We start from the raw sequence: 15,900 nt of genomic DNA, 5'->3' as shown, positions 1-15,900 counted from the left end.
TATTTCCAAACTACTCTCCAGAATGGTTGAATCTGTTCACAGTTCCACCAATAATGTATCAGTGTCCCAGTTTTCCCACATCCCCTCCAACATTCGTCATTATCTTTTCCTATCATCTTAGCCAATCTGACAGGTGCATAGTGGTATCTTAGAGTTGTCTTAATTTGCATTTCTCTGATCAATAGTGATTTTGAATACCTTTCCATGCGGCTACAAATAGTTTTAATTTCTTCATCTGAAAATTGTCTGTTCATATCCTTTGACTATTTATCAATTGGAGAATTGCTTGAACTATTATAAATTTGAGTCAATTCTCTATAAATTTTAGAAAGGAGACCTTTATCAGATCCTTTGGATGTAAAAATGTTTTCCCAGTTTATTGCTTCTTTTCTAATCTTGTCTGCATTAGTTTTGTTTGTACAAAAACTTTTTAACTTAATATAATCAAAATTATCCATTTTGTGATCAATAATGATCTCTAGTTCTTCTTTTGTCACAAATCCCTTTGTCCTCCACAGATCTAAGAGGTAAACTATCTTGTGTTCTTCTCATTTGTTTATAATCTCATTCTTTATGTCTAGATCATGAACCCATTTCTACCTTATCTTGGTATATGGTGTTAGGTGTGGGTCTATGCCTACTTTCTGTCATACGAATTTCCAATTTTCCCAGCAGTTTTTGTCAAACAGTGAATTCTTATCCCAAAAGCTGGGGCCTTTGGCTTTGTGAAATATTAGATTGTTATCATTGTTGACTGTTTTGTTCTGTGATCCTAACCTAATCCACTGATCAACTTCTCTATTTCTTAGCCAGTATCACATGGTTGTTTTTTAAAATTATTATAGCTTTTTATTTATAAGATAATATGCATGGGTAATTTTATAGTATTGACAATTGCAAAACCTTTGTTCCAATTTTTCCCCTCCTTCCCTCCACCCCCTCCCCCAGATGGCAGGTTGACCAATACATGTTAAATATGTTAAAGTATAAATTAAATACAATATATGTATATATGTCCAAACAGTTATTTTTCTGCATTACCAAATGGTTTTGATGACTGCTGCTTTATTATGTTAGTTTTAGATCTGGTACTGCTAGGCCACCTTCAATATACATAGACAAAGGATATGGGTATAAGGTAAATTTGTGGAATGGCATCAAAAAATAAGGATGAGAAATAGGAGTATACTAGGTAGAAAAGGAAGGAAGAAGTAGAAGGGGCCAAATAATTTCACACGAAGAAATGGAAAAAGACCTATTATAATGAAGGGAAAAATGGGAAGGTGGGTGATGTGGCTTTGCTTGAATCTTACTCTCATTAGTATTGGCTCAGTGAGGGAATGATATATACAAGCAGTTGAAGGGAAGAAAGGGGAAAAGAGATAAAAGGAGAGAGACTGACAAATGAAAGGGCAGATCAGGAGAAGCAAAATACTGGCGATAAGGGAAAGGTTAAAAGGAGAGAAGACAAACAAGGAGAACTAGGACGGAGGGAAATGCACAGTTAACAATCATAATTGTGAATGGAATGAACTTTCCCATAAAATGGAAGAAGATAGCCAAGTGGATCAAAAGACCAAATCCTACAATATGTTGTTTACAAGAAACATACTTGAAGTAGAGAAACACACAGAATAAAGGTAAAAGGCTGAAGCAGAATCTCTTATGCAAAAATAGACCTAATTTTGAGTTAAAGAAGGAAACCATACCTTGCTAAAAAGTACCATAGAATCAAAGGTACCATAATATCAATACTAACCATGTACACACAAGTGTAAGTGAGCTATAGGTTCATAATCAAACAAGAGATATAGAGCATTATGAAGTGTAAAATAGATCATTTTGAACACATTAAATTAAAAATCTTTTACACAAATAAAACCAATGCAGCTAAGATTAGAAGAAAAGCAGAAAGCTGGGAAATGGTCTTTACAAATATATAGAGAACTGATTTAAATTTATAAGAATACAAACCATTCCTCAATTGATAAATGATCAAAGGATATGAACAGGCCATTTTCAGATGAAAAAATCAAAACTATAATCATAAGAGATACTCTAAATCACTTTTGATTAGAGAAATGCAAATTTAAACATCTCTGGGGTACCTCACTCTTATTAGATTGGCTAAGTATGAAGAAAAAAAAAGGAAAATGATAAATGGAGATGTGGGAAAATTGGAACACAAATGCACTATTGGTGGAATTGTGAGTGGATCCAACCATTCTGGAGAGTAATTTAGAATTATGCACAAAGGGCAACCAAATAAAGGACATACCCTTTGATCCAGCAATACCACTGCTATGTCTGTATCCCAAAGATATAAGAAAAAAGGGGAAAGGGATCTATATGTACAAAAATATTTATAGTAGTCCTTTTTGTCATGGCAAAAATTGAAAATTGAAGAAATGCCCATCAACTGTGGAAAGCTGAACTAACCCTAACCCTAAATTCGCGCAACTGTGACTAACTTGGATATGATAGCACACATATAACCTATGTCAAATTGTTTACCATTTTAGGAAGAGGGGAGGGGAGGAAGGGGATAAATCAGATAAATCAAAATCTTGTAAAATGAATGCTAAAAATTTTCTTGATGTGTATTTGGGAAAAAAATACTATTAAAAGTTTAAAAAATGAATGGGGAGATGGTTTTTCATATCTGTGCTTTGGGGTTAAGTTTAATCATGATAATTTCATAGCATTCTATTTTGATCTGTTATGTTCTTTTCGTTTATATTACTATTATCTATACTATTTTTTTGGTTCTTACTCCACTTTTCATCAGTTAATTTTTTTTATGCCTCTCATATTTATTATATCTGTCAGTGTGTGGTAAATATTTAACAACTGGATCTCTAGAGAAAAATGTATGTTTGACACACTTAAGTTGGATCTACATTATGAACACTTTTTTTTCATCACGGACACACACTAGTAAGATTGGTATTGGCCCTTTCTTGCATGATCTGACAAGCTGTTGAGATTTCAGCAGTCTCCCACCCGCAGCTACTTCCTTACAAATGCAGAACAGTATTGTTATTTGTCTTATTCTGTTTCCCCTTTGTGTAAACAAAGAACAAAAACAGGCGGCTGTGAAGTCTTTCTTTGTTATGATGAAGATGGTAGTAGAAAGGTTTGAGGGAGAGAGTGTTCCTTTTGCTTTTAGACAGAGAAACATTGCCTCTGCAGAGGGATTTGATGGAGAAGGGGGAAGGACTTAGTCTTGAATCCCCAGCAGGAGAGAGATAGAGTACTAACCTAAGTCATCATTCTCCAAGCTAATTAGAGAATCCACCCAGGCAAACTAGATAGAGCTCAGGTAAAAGAAGCCTCCCTGGGGTAAGAGCTGGGGATTTTGGTATTGAAGTTTTTGAAGATGGGGACTGCTTTCATCATTGCAGAGTTGTAGGACTTTCTGCTTCTATTTTAGCAGCATTCAGATGGTATAATTAGGAGGTGACAGGTAAGAAGTAAAACTATCTACTTAGCTCCTGCAAAAGAGGCTCAAATCTAGGGGAGAGGATGGAGGAAGGAGGGGAAATTTTGGAACACAAAGTTTTTGCAAGGGTCAATGTTGAAAAATTATCTATGCATATATTTTGAAAATCAGAAGCTTTAATAAAAAAGAAAAGAAAAGAAAACAGGCTCAGTACCACTTTGTTCCTCCCAGGGCGAAAGATTTCATATTCTCCCCACCCTTGTGGGACTCCCAGGAAAGGGGAGGTACTAGTGAGGGGCACACCAAGGCAATACTGGATGGTTGGTGATATAGTGATTTCCAGGATCCATATTGGCACCAGGGCAGGCTACATGCAAGAGGGTAATGATTTCTTACTATCTCATTACAAATGACCTTGATCCATCAAGTGAATCCCTCTCTCTGCAGGAAGTGTCAATGAGGGTGTTGTGAGCCTCTTGTTCCTAGTGCTGCTGGTTGACTCATGTACCATTTTATACCTAATGAATTACAAAGATTTGGTCTTTTTCAACATGTGGGCCGTTTTGCTAAGACTTAACTCTTAACTCTTCCAAAGTGGGAGATAATTATATAGGAGATCTGTTCTTTGTTTTCCTCTTGTTCTTTTACTCCTTCGAAAAAGCTTTACATTTTGGTTTTGTTGTTGCTTTCTTTCTGTTTGTGTTCCTTCTCTTTCTTTAGTGCTGCTTATGCCTGGTTTTTTTTAATTCAAGAGTTTAGGTTTCTCCAGTAACTAACCTAAAGCCATTTAAAAAGGTTCTCTAGACTTTGTCACAGAGAGGTAGGGTCAGATAGGACCATTGTCTGGCATTTGGCTAAGCTTGTTTTTCTTTAAAAGATATTGCAATTCTTGTATAACTAGGTTTACACATATTGAATTTAACATATATTTTAACCTGTATAACCTATATTGGATTGCCTGCCATCTAGGGGAATGGGTGGGGGAAAGGAGGGGAAAATCTGAAAGGCAAGGCAAAGGTTGAAAAATTACCTATGCATATGTTTTGGAAATAAAAAACTTTAAAATTTAAAAAAATAAATAAATAAAATAAAATTGAAATGAGGGGGGAAAGATATTGCAATTTTACTCATTGGTTCAGGGAACAAAGACTCAGAGTGATAACATAAGTTTAGGAAAAAAAAAAAAATAACCCAATGTGTAAGACATCAGAAAGCCCTCCCATCCTGGAAAATGCAAACAAAATGCTTGGCTAAATCAATAGTATTTCCTTACTGAATATTTTTTTTTTCTCTTATATAGTTAATTAAACCTTTGGTTTACTATTGGAATTAATTCATTTAATCAATTCAATTAATTCATTATCTATGAACATTTCATTTCATTCTAATCTTGACCCTGAACCAGTTTAAATTAAGCCTGGCCTACTCCATACCTACTACTTTCTGGCAGACCCATGTCCTCCTCATTCCCTCTGCCCAAGTTATGTTTATGTTCAATGCCTTTGTTTCTTCCTTCATTTCCCAATCCTTTTCTTCTCTGCTTATTCATTCTTTAAGCTCATATAGCACTATTCTACGTTCTCCACAAAGTATTCCCTGAGATTCTACAATTGTATGACCATTGGTAAACCCTTTCTCTTTGTTAGAGACTATGGGGTTTAGGTGAAAGAACATTGAATTTAGAGTGAGAGGATCTAGATTCAGATCCTATCTTTGCTACTAACTACCTGTGTGGACTTGAAAGTTGTTTAACTTCTCTGGGCCTCAGTTTCCCCAAATGTAAAATGAGGAGGTTAGAGTAAGTTTCTTGGGTCCTTTCCAACTCTAAAATAATACTATGACTGGATACTTTTAAAGGGATATTCCATGTCTTTAATTCTGAATCTATGGATTGAAATTGAAGGATATGAAGTTAGATAAGAGGTGGAATTATCTTTGATTCTATGGAAATGAAGCATTACCTGGAAGATGTAAGGCTACAAGGGGGCTCTCCCCATTGCACTGAATCTCTCCAGACCAAGATAGAATGAAAAACCCAAGATCATTGATGATCAAAAGTTTTAGTTGCTAGAAAATTCAAGGTAAATTATAAGGCACAGACTCAAACAGAGAACACTTTCATCACCCATTTTCCAAAACCATCTCCCCACCTGTTTCTCAGAGAGTTTCAGTTTATGGATTTCTGCTGTTTCATGATGTCAAGCTGGCATCTGTAGCAAAAGGGCTATTTTAGAAAGCAATTTGGAGTTGTACAAATAAAGTCCATGCTCTTTGACTCAGCGATTCCACTATACTAGGCAATATAACCCAAGGAAGCCATTGATAAGAAGAAAGCTTTTATACACACCAAAATAATTATACTAGCGCTTTTTTAATATAATAACAAAGAACTGGGGAAGGAGCCAAGATGGCAAAGTAAAAGGAAGAAGAGAAAGGAGAGAGCCAAGCTCTCCCCCACAACTCCTCCACAAAGATCTAGAAAATGCATCACATTGAATGCTGACTAAGAAATCCAACAAAAAGTTACAATGACTCAATTTTTTCCAACCCAGGTCAAAATAGGTATAGACAGAGAGTTCTGTGAACACTAGGAATGAGAACTAGCTAGGAATGCATATGGCATATTTTAGTAATGTTGCATCTTATGCAGGATGCAAGAACAGGAGCCAACTGGCAGCTCCATTGGTCACTCTCCAGCTCTGGGACACAAATAAAGGGTGAACTGAGGAGGGGATCTCATTCCAGGGTGAGGGGCAGTCAAGGGCCCTAAGCTGAGGATTTACTGAGGATACTCAGTAAATAAGTGGTTCTGACCCCAGTTGCAAAATGACCCAAGCCTAGGTCCAGCTTCCAAATGAATCCAGAGAAACCTGAAAAAATTTCCATGAACTAATGCTCATGAAGTAAGCAGAGTCAATAAAACAACATTATATATTTAATTATTATTATAATTTAAATGGAAAGAATGACCATCACAAAATAGTCAAAACTGAATGCTACAATGACTAGGCTAGATGATTTTAAGACTAATCCATATATTTAATCCTGAGTCTATGAATTGAAGCTGAAGGATTTGAGATTAGATAAAATGAGAATTTATCTTTGATTCTGTGAAGCATTATCTAGGTCCTTTCTAGCTCTAAAATAACTATGACTAAATACTTTTTGCAATTCTGGGCTCAGATACTATTTTTTCCAGCTCAGTTCAAAATAGGTAGACAGAGAAGTCAGTGAACACTGGGAAAGGAACCTGGCTAGGAATATACCTGGGCAAGTCATTTAACTCTGCCTCCATAAGCAAAGAAACACATAAATAAATACATAAATAAAAGACTACAAAGACTAGACATGACCCCAAATAAGAGATATATAAGAATGTGTCCCTTACCCCATTTCTTTGCAGAGGTAGGAGATCCATCAGTGTGTGATGTATATATTTTTAGGCTTTTTGATGTATTGATTAGGTTTAGCTGATTTTTTTTCTTCTTAAGAAATTAGTATTTGTTCTATGGAATGATTTTCTGGGAGGAGGAAGGGGGGAAGGATTGCTGGGGGTAAATTTGGCAATATAAAGACAAAAGATATCAATAAAAATATTTTTAAAAAATATATTACACACACAGAAAGAGAAACTGGATGTCTTGAAAGTTGCTGGCCTTGTACAGACTTTTGAAAGATGTAGTTCCCAAAAAGATTATGGAGAATAATACCCTCCTACCCCTGTCTTTCACCAGGATTCCAAGGGACAGAGATGAGGGGTGGAGTGCATTCTAGGCATGGAGGATAACTTGGGAAATTAGAGAAACATGGAGTGAGATGTTGGGTTTAGGGGCCAGCTGGCCATTCAACTTGGCTGGAGCATGAAGTGCGTGAGGGGAAGTAATTTTGGGGAAAAAAAAAAAGCTGAAAAGAGACTTATGGTTAAAATGCTGATTGAAGAGGAGCTTAGTTATTCCCTCATAGTATAATAAATATCTGATATCAGAACAACAATTTTTAAAAAGGAAGGGGGGGAAAGAAAATGCAGAAAGACTGACCGCATCTAGTGGAGGCTGATAGAGCAGCAATATTACACCTGGTTATGAGATCTGAAGCCTTTGGACTCTCTGAGAGGGAAGTGGTCCTAGTAAACTGACCAGTGAGTCCTAGGAGAGGGACTAGGCCAAAAATAACAGTGTGAGCTCCAGCCAACTGTATTGTGATCTCATTCTCCAAATGAGATTAGATAACATATGAATGAAATCCATTCAAGTGATCCTTTGGTTTGATCTTAGCCTCCTCCTTTATCACAATCTCCTTCCCTTCTTTAAAATCCAAGTCAAAAATACCTTAGAATTTCTAAGTAGCCTTCCTTGATATTAGGGATAAGAGGATTTTTTTTTTTTTTTAAGTTCTCTACTGAAGATGAGATGATTGTAACAATACTGGAAAAAAGGCAGAAGGCACAGAATTTGAGAATTGGAGGCGACTAGTGACCATCAAGTCAAACTCCCACAGACCAGAATTTCCACCTTCCTACATCCAATACATGCTCAAAGGGACAACCATCCATATTCCATTTTTGTACAGCTCTAATTGTTACATCAACATGAAGTTCTTCTCATTTAAACCATCTAATTCTAGTTTCACCTCCTAGTTTTGCCTTCTGGGGTCAAGCAGGCCAAGTCTATCCCCTCTACCACATCATAGCTCCTCAAATTCTTGAATTCAGTCATCTTAGCCTTATTTTGTCCTAAACACACACAAGTCCTTCAATCTGTCTCCTCTGACATGGACTTAATGTTCTTCACTACCCTTCATGTACTTCTTTGGATATTTAGTTTAGTCCTTCTCTAGCCATGGTACCCAGACTTGAACATCATACTCTGGATAAAGTTTGACAAGGACTCAGTGCAATGGGACTGTCCCCTCACTGTTTGTGGAAGGTATGTCAGTATTAACAAATCTCAAATAACTTCCAGAATGGCTAATTATGTCTTTCCCATCTTTGTCAGGTGAAGCTCGCTTTTTGGTATTTTCCATATATTCCTATTGAATTTCATCTTCTTAGATTCCTCCCAATGAATTAGTCTGTCAAGATCATTTTGAATATTATCTATATCACTCATTGTATTAATTATTCCTCTAGCATTATAGAATCTGAAAATTTTGTTAGCTTGCCATCTATGTTTTTATCTATGATTTTTTCATTTGACAAAAATTTTGTTAAACTCATGACACCAAGCAGAGATCCCTGAGATATTCCACTGTAGATCTCCATCCATAATGACATGAACCAATATCAGCTTTTTAAAAATTATTATTATTATTATAGCTTTTTATTTACAAGATATATTCATGAGTGATTTTTCAACATTGTTAATTGCAAGACCTTTTGTTCCAACTTTTCTCCTCTTTTCCCCCACCCCCTCTCCTAGATAGCAGGTAGACCAATACATGTTAAATATATTGAAGTATAAGTTAAATACAATATATGTATACATGTCCAAACAGTTATTTTGCTCTACAAAAAGAATTGGACTTTGAAATAGTGTACTATTAGTCTGAGAAGGAAATCGAAAATGCAGGTGGATAAAAATAGAGGGATTGGGAATTCTATATAGTGGTTCATAGTCATCTCCCAGAGTTCTTTCCCTGGGTGTAGCTGGTTCAGTTCATTCCAATATCAGCTCTTTAAATTCACTTGTCAAACCAATTATGAATCCATCTGATTTTATTATTATCTAGTTCATATCTCTCAATTTTGTCCAAAAAGGTGGCATAAAACTCTTTATTAAAATTTTGCTAAAACCATTAGTGATATGGAACTTTTTTGTACATGACTTTAGGTAGCCTGAGTTTCTTCTTAAAGAAATGCTTAGGGACAGCTAGGTGGCCCAGTGGATACAGCACCAGTCCTGAAATCAGGACAACCTGAGTTCAAATCTGACCTCAGACACTTAACACGTCCTAGCTGGGTCACTTAACCCCAGTTGTTTCAGAGAGAAACAAAACAGCAGCAAAAAAGAAGAAATACCTATTCAAATCCTTAGACTATTTGTCATTTGGGGAATGGTTTTGTGTGTGTATACATATATAGGTATGTATATGTGTAAATGTATATATGTATGTTTATAAGTATAAGTCTGTGAATATGTATATAAATGCAAATGTAATGTAATCTAGGTAAACTATATTCATAATATTTCTCTCAGTATAATAATACAGTCAAAAAAGATAATGTGATTAGTATGACATGGTTAGCATGACATGCTAACTTTTTGAAATCACACTTCTCTATTGATATGTTCATCAACCATTTCTTTAATGATATGTTGTAGATTTTTCTCAGGAACTGAAGTGTCAAGATCAATGGCCTATAGCCTGCATAGTCTGTTCTTTTCCCTGCTTTGTATATCAGTACCTCCTTTTCCCTTCAATTTTGTGGTAACTTTTTTCTTTTCCATGGCCTTCCCTATACCACTGGCAGTAACTCAGCGATCACATCTACCAGTACTTTTAGGATCAAAGGACATTGTTCATTTGAGCCAGGTGACTTGAATTTATCAAGGGCATGTAGGTTCTCTTGCTGATTTCTTGTTTATTCACTCACAGGGGTCCTCAAACTATGGCCCGCGGGCCAGATGCGGCAGCTGAGGACGTTTATCCCCCTCACCCAGGGCTATGAAGTTTCTTTATTTAAAGGCCCACAAAACAAAGTTTTTGTTTTTATTATAGTCCGGCCCTCCAACAGTCTGAGGGACAGTGAACTGGCCCCCTATTTAAAAAGTTTGAGGACCCCTGGATTCTAAGGCATCAACTCTCTATCAATCTTGTTTGTATTCAACTCCTATTATGTTTCTTGCTTTATCAAGGACAAGTATTATCAGACTAAGAAGCACACACACACACAAAATTGGTTAACAGAGCTGAAATCATCCAATATATGTGTTCCCTTGTTGAATTCAAGTCGCTAAAATTTTGATGGGTTACATGCCAAATTGATGAGACTTTTAAAATATGACTGCTTTTGAAATATCATGAGAGGATAGATAGTCAAAGAGATGAGCAGTTTTGAAAAAAATGTAAAATAGTTTTTAAAAATAATTTTAGAGGCAACTAGGGGGTGAAGTGGATAGAGCACCAGCTCTGAAGTCAGGAAGACTTGAGTTCAAATCTGATCTCAGACACTTAACACTTTCTAGCTATGTGACCCTGGGCAAGTCACTTAACCCCAATTGCCTTAGCAAATAAATAAATAATTGATTATTATTATTTCACTGTTTAATTATTTCAACATATCAATGCTAAAATCAGAAAGGGGTATATGATATAATAGTAAAGGCACTAAAACTCCTTTAAAATTTTTCTTCTAAATCATTCAGACCCCAAGTAATTGATAAATCCTAGTATTCATTTAATTGTTATGGTTGAATTTGAATTCTAAAAGAGATATAGATATTTGGTATCTTTTTTATTATAATATCCAAAAAACTCTGTATACAAGATGCCTTCTTCTATCTCAGGAATGTACCATCTCAAGATTTTATATTTAAGTTATAAAGAAAAAGATACATTTTCTTTATAAACATTCTATTAGTACAAATCATGTCATCTGAAGAATTTTCTTTGTAAAGCAAAATATATGTATGTGTACATATGTATGTAAATATAACATACATCTACATACACACACATATATAGTATTAGTCGCTCTCTTTCCTCAAAAGATCATTTTTTTCTTGTGAAAAATGCCAAGTATCATAATTAGATTTGAGAATATGTCTGATGGAGGCTATGTGAGGATAAGTCTGAGCCCTAGCCATTTTTGATAACATATATATTCTGGTTGGGGTCCTTCTCATGGTGCAGAGCATGTACCCTGACTAGTTTTGGTAAACAAGTCCCTTGATAAAGGACATTTGTGACCTGAGACTCCTGATTCATTCTTCATGGCCTGTGGCAATGGTGAATGAACAGGAATATTGGCCAACTCAGTCAAATTTAAGAGGACTGACTTCATTCTTATTCTCTCTCCTCATCCCACGGTAATTCCTGAAATTTTCCTTCAAATTTCCCTTGAGGTCTACTCACCCATGGAAACAGAGGATGTATTTGTCTCTGAGCCTGGATATCAAGGCTGCCTCTTCAATCAATGAATTAAACATTTGCTTATGTTCCAGGCAATGTGCAAGTCGATACAATTACAAAATCAATGAATGAAACAGTTCCTATTTGTCAAGAGCCTACATTCTCACAGATTAGACAAGTACCAATATATGGGTTGGTATCTGTATAAATTATTCAGAATAACTAGAAGAAGCAAATAAATCATGCTTTGCATTTCTTTCTCTAAGCACAAGGGACTGAACAACCATGGTGAGACTGATGGTACTAATTTTTTGGGTGTAAGAGGTTGGTAGTTCTGAGATAATTTACTATTTATTCATCAGAAATAATCCCCACATCGATCTCCAGGAAGGTAGGACACATGAAAGGATTAACAAGGTCCAAGTCAGAACAGAGTTTACCTTAGAAGATGTGAAACTTGAGTGAATTTCTGGGACAGCACAGGTCAGAGATGCAAGTGAAATATCTATTCAATTTACTCACTCTTTAAATAATAACTTGCTAAAAGTGTATATTAGGAACAATGAGAGGGAATATAAAAAATTTAAAAGTTTTTGCAAGATAAAACTAATGCAGCAAATATTAGAAGGAAAAGTTAACTGGGGAAAAATAATCTTGGCAGTAAGTTTCTCTGATAAGACTCTTGCATCCAAGGTATATAAAGTGTCCCAAAAGCCTTAGTATAGTTTTAACAACTTTAACAACTTCAGAAGTATAAAGTTTCATGTTTATAAAAAGCATCATATCAATGTTTATTTACATTTCTTTTGTACTTGATTTGTTTTGAGAAAATTTTTTTTATTATAGCTTTTTATATACAAGATATATGCATGGGTAATTTTTCAGCATTGCAAAAAGATTGCAAAATCTTTTGTTCTAATTTTTCTGCTCCTTCCCCTCCCCCCTTCCCCAGATGGCAGGTAGACAAATACATGTTAAATATGCTAAAGTATATGTTAAATACAATATAAGTATACATGTCCATACAGTTATTTTGCTGCACAAGAAGAATCAGACTTTGAAATAGTGTACAATTAACCTGTGAGGGAAATCAAAAATGCAGGTGGACAAAAATAGAGGGATTGGGAATTCTATGTAGTGGTTCATAGTCATCTCCCAGAGTTCTTTCGCTGAGTGTAGCTGGTTCAGTTCATTACTGCTCTATTGGAACTGATTTAGTTCATCTCATTGTTGAAGAGGGCCACGTCCATCAGAATTGATCATCATATAGTTTTGTTGTTGAAGTATATAATGATCTCCTGGCCCTGCTCGTTTCACTCAGCATCAGTTCATGTAAGTCTCTCCAGGTCTTTCTGAAATCATCCTGCTGGTCATTTCTTACAGAACAATAATATTCCATAACATTCACATACCACAATTTATTCAGCCATTCTCCAATTGATGGGCATCCACTCAGTTTCCAGTTTCTGGTCACTACAAAGAGGGCTGCCACAAACATTTTGGCACATACAGGTCCCTTTCCCTTCTTTAAGTTCTCTTTGGGATATAAACTCAGTAGTAACACTGCTGGATCAAAGAGTATGCACAGTTTGATAACTTTTTGAGTTCTCCAGAATTGCTCTCCAGAATGGTTGGATTCATTCACAATTCCACCAACAATGTATCAGTGTCCCAGTTTTCCCACATCCCCTCCAACATTCTGCATTATCTTTTCCTGTCATTCTAGCCAATCTGACAAGTGTGTAGTGGTATTGCTTGAGAATTTTGAATAATACATTTTTAACTTTAATTTTAACAAAGCAGGACACTGTCACCAGACATTGCATATGTTAATAGTTTCTCCATGGCATTTTCTTAAATCAATGAATTAGTAAAGGAAGTCTTCTTGCTTGGCCACCTTGATCCTCCAATATATCTCCATCAGACATTTTCTTTTAGATTCATATCAAAATTGTCATATATGCATTGACATTTTATTCTTTGATGACTTTAAGTCTAGGGTTATAAACAGTTCTTTTAGCCACTGACAACAGCTGATGAAAGATTTTTACAAGGTTCAAAAATTAACTAGAATGATGATAGCACAAAATGGTGGTTATGTTAAATTTTTTAAAAGAATCAATGTTTTCAAATTTTAAATAACCTTTCCATTTTTTTGTAAGATTGTAGTACATATACTTCTAAAGTTACTAAAACTTAAAATAGCACTAAAACTTTTGGAGCATTTTGTATAAGAAAAGGCTTCAAATTTATAAGACTAACAACCATTCCCAATTAAATAACTGGCCAAGGGATGGGAACAGGCATTTTCAAAGGAAGAATTCAAAGGGATCAATAGCCATATTGAAAAACGCTCCAAATCAACATTAAAAATTAAAACAACTCTGAGATTCCACCTCATCCTTAAAAGGATGGTGAAAATGGCAAAAAGACAGTTGTTGGAGGAAACAGACATACAGTAATGAATTTTTGGTGGAACTTTGAACAATTCCAGTCATTATGGAAAGCAATTTGAAACTACATCCATGAAGTCACTAAAAGCTGCATATCCTTTGAACCCAGTATTCTATAGAAATAGGAAAAGATACGCAGATTTTAAAATATTTTTAGCAGCCTTCTTTGTTGTAGCAAGAAAAAAATCATGATTGCTAACAGCCTTTTAAAATTCATCTGAAGCATAATAAATTGTTTCAGTACCACATTTTAACTCTGTGTGAATCCTTAAATTTCATGTATATTTCATATTAACAGCATACTATTTGGAATTTTCTTTCTAATCCATTCCTCTATTCTCCATCTTATGAGTGAGTTCATCCCATTCACAATTACCTGATTATGTATCTCTATCATAATCTTTAAGACTTTAACCTTCTTTGCCTCATTTCCTATCTCTTTATAAAGAAGAAAGGTTTGAGAAAGAGAAAGAATAAGATGCTTGTAATCTATCACTTAAAAGGTCTCTTCCAACTGTCTTCATAGGGGAATTGGATATCTTATAAAGAATTCTGAATATTGAGGTTAAGATGTCTATTGGACATCCAGCTTAGGCTGTTGGAGATGTGAGACTCAAAGTCAACAAAAGTTAGGACTGAATAAAAAACTTCAGCATGGAAAAGACAGTTGAATCCATGGAAGCTGATGGAATTACAGTGTAAAGTAGTAAAAAGGAGATGATAGAGAGGGTCCAGAACAAAGCCTTGGGGGGGATACTAAGTATTAATGGGTGTGAACATTAGATATTAAATGTAACTTTGACAAACAATCCATTACCTACATCTAGCCTTATTATAACACATAGATTTTCTTTTTTTTCTTCCTTTATTAATCTATTTTTTCTACTTACTTCCCTCCCACCCCACCCCCCCGCCCCATCTTTTATCTTTTGGAATATCAACATTTTGACCAGGACTGACCAAGATTTTCTCTTCTGAGTCTCTACTTAAGGAAGCTCAAAGTCATACTTCATTTAATTCACATCTTAACTCACCTCCAGACTTCTTTTCCTTCTCACCAGTATCTTCCCCCTAGTCTTATAAATGCCCCTTTCCCTCAATTCCCATTTTCTATTTTCTCTTGGTGTACTGCCTTCCATCATTTAAATGTAAGCTACTTGGGAGCAGCTAGATGGTGCAGTAGATAGAGCACCAGCCCTGAAGTCAGGAGGACCTGAGGTCAAATATGGCCTCAGACACTTAACACTTTCTGGCTGTGTAACCCTGGGCAAGTCACTTAACCCCAAATGCCTCAGCAAATAAAATAAAATAAAATAAATACAAACTACTTGAGCATAGGGAGTGTCTTATTGTATTTGTATACCTAAGTATTCAGCCCAATATGAAACACATAGAAAGTATTTAATAAATACTTTTTCTGTCTCTCCATCTATTCTTATATCATCCATCAATCCATCTCTCCTACCATTTATCTATCTAGTTGTAGCACTGTGAAAAATAATTCATTTGGATCCCTACTCTATTCCAAATAGTATAAATCAATTTGATAGAATGATATCAAAGTTTTGTATATAAGGCCCTAGAGCTGTGAGCTGCATATAAGTTCACTTGCTTATAGGAAGTTAACTAAAGGCTTTCCACCTTTGTTTTGCCTTGTCATGGTGACCAAGTCCTACATGGCAAAGGCCTTGTCATGGTGACCAAGTCCTACATGGCGAAGGTGACAACTACATGGAAAGTCCCCCCAAATATTTTTGTACCTCCAGACCAATCCCTTGTCCAATGAAGCTTATGACCTCAGGCCACTGCTTGTGATAGCTTATATCATTTCCTCTTGCCCGGCCTAAGGAAAAGCCTGTCCATCTTGTGTGGAAATATTCCTCACTTCACTCAATTTGTGAGCCTGCTGATATATTATTCTGCTTATTTTGGCTT

General features: G+C 35.5%; 1 long non-coding RNA gene across 4 annotated transcripts in view; it reads left to right on the top strand.

Annotated features, from left to right (window-relative positions):
• LOC116419245 overlaps positions 1–15,900 on the top strand; it is a 38,686-nt gene that overhangs the window by 17,696 nt on the left and 5,090 nt on the right. For 2 of the 4 annotated variants that reach the window (XR_004229501.1, XR_004229502.1), the window contains exon 4: positions 7,834–8,367. The exons of the other annotated variants lie outside the window; for them this stretch is intronic. This is a non-coding gene — a long non-coding RNA (uncharacterized LOC116419245). The remainder of the gene's footprint in view (positions 1–7,833; positions 8,368–15,900) is intronic. 4 annotated transcript variants of the gene reach the window in all.

The sequence above is a fragment of the Sarcophilus harrisii genome, chromosome 5 (assembly GCF_902635505.1).
Source record: "Sarcophilus harrisii chromosome 5, mSarHar1.11, whole genome shotgun sequence".
Classification (NCBI taxonomy): domain Eukaryota; kingdom Metazoa; phylum Chordata; class Mammalia; order Dasyuromorphia; family Dasyuridae; genus Sarcophilus; species Sarcophilus harrisii.
The sequence above is the reverse complement of the archived record's forward strand: the minus strand, read 5'-3'. Positions and strand labels throughout refer to the sequence as shown.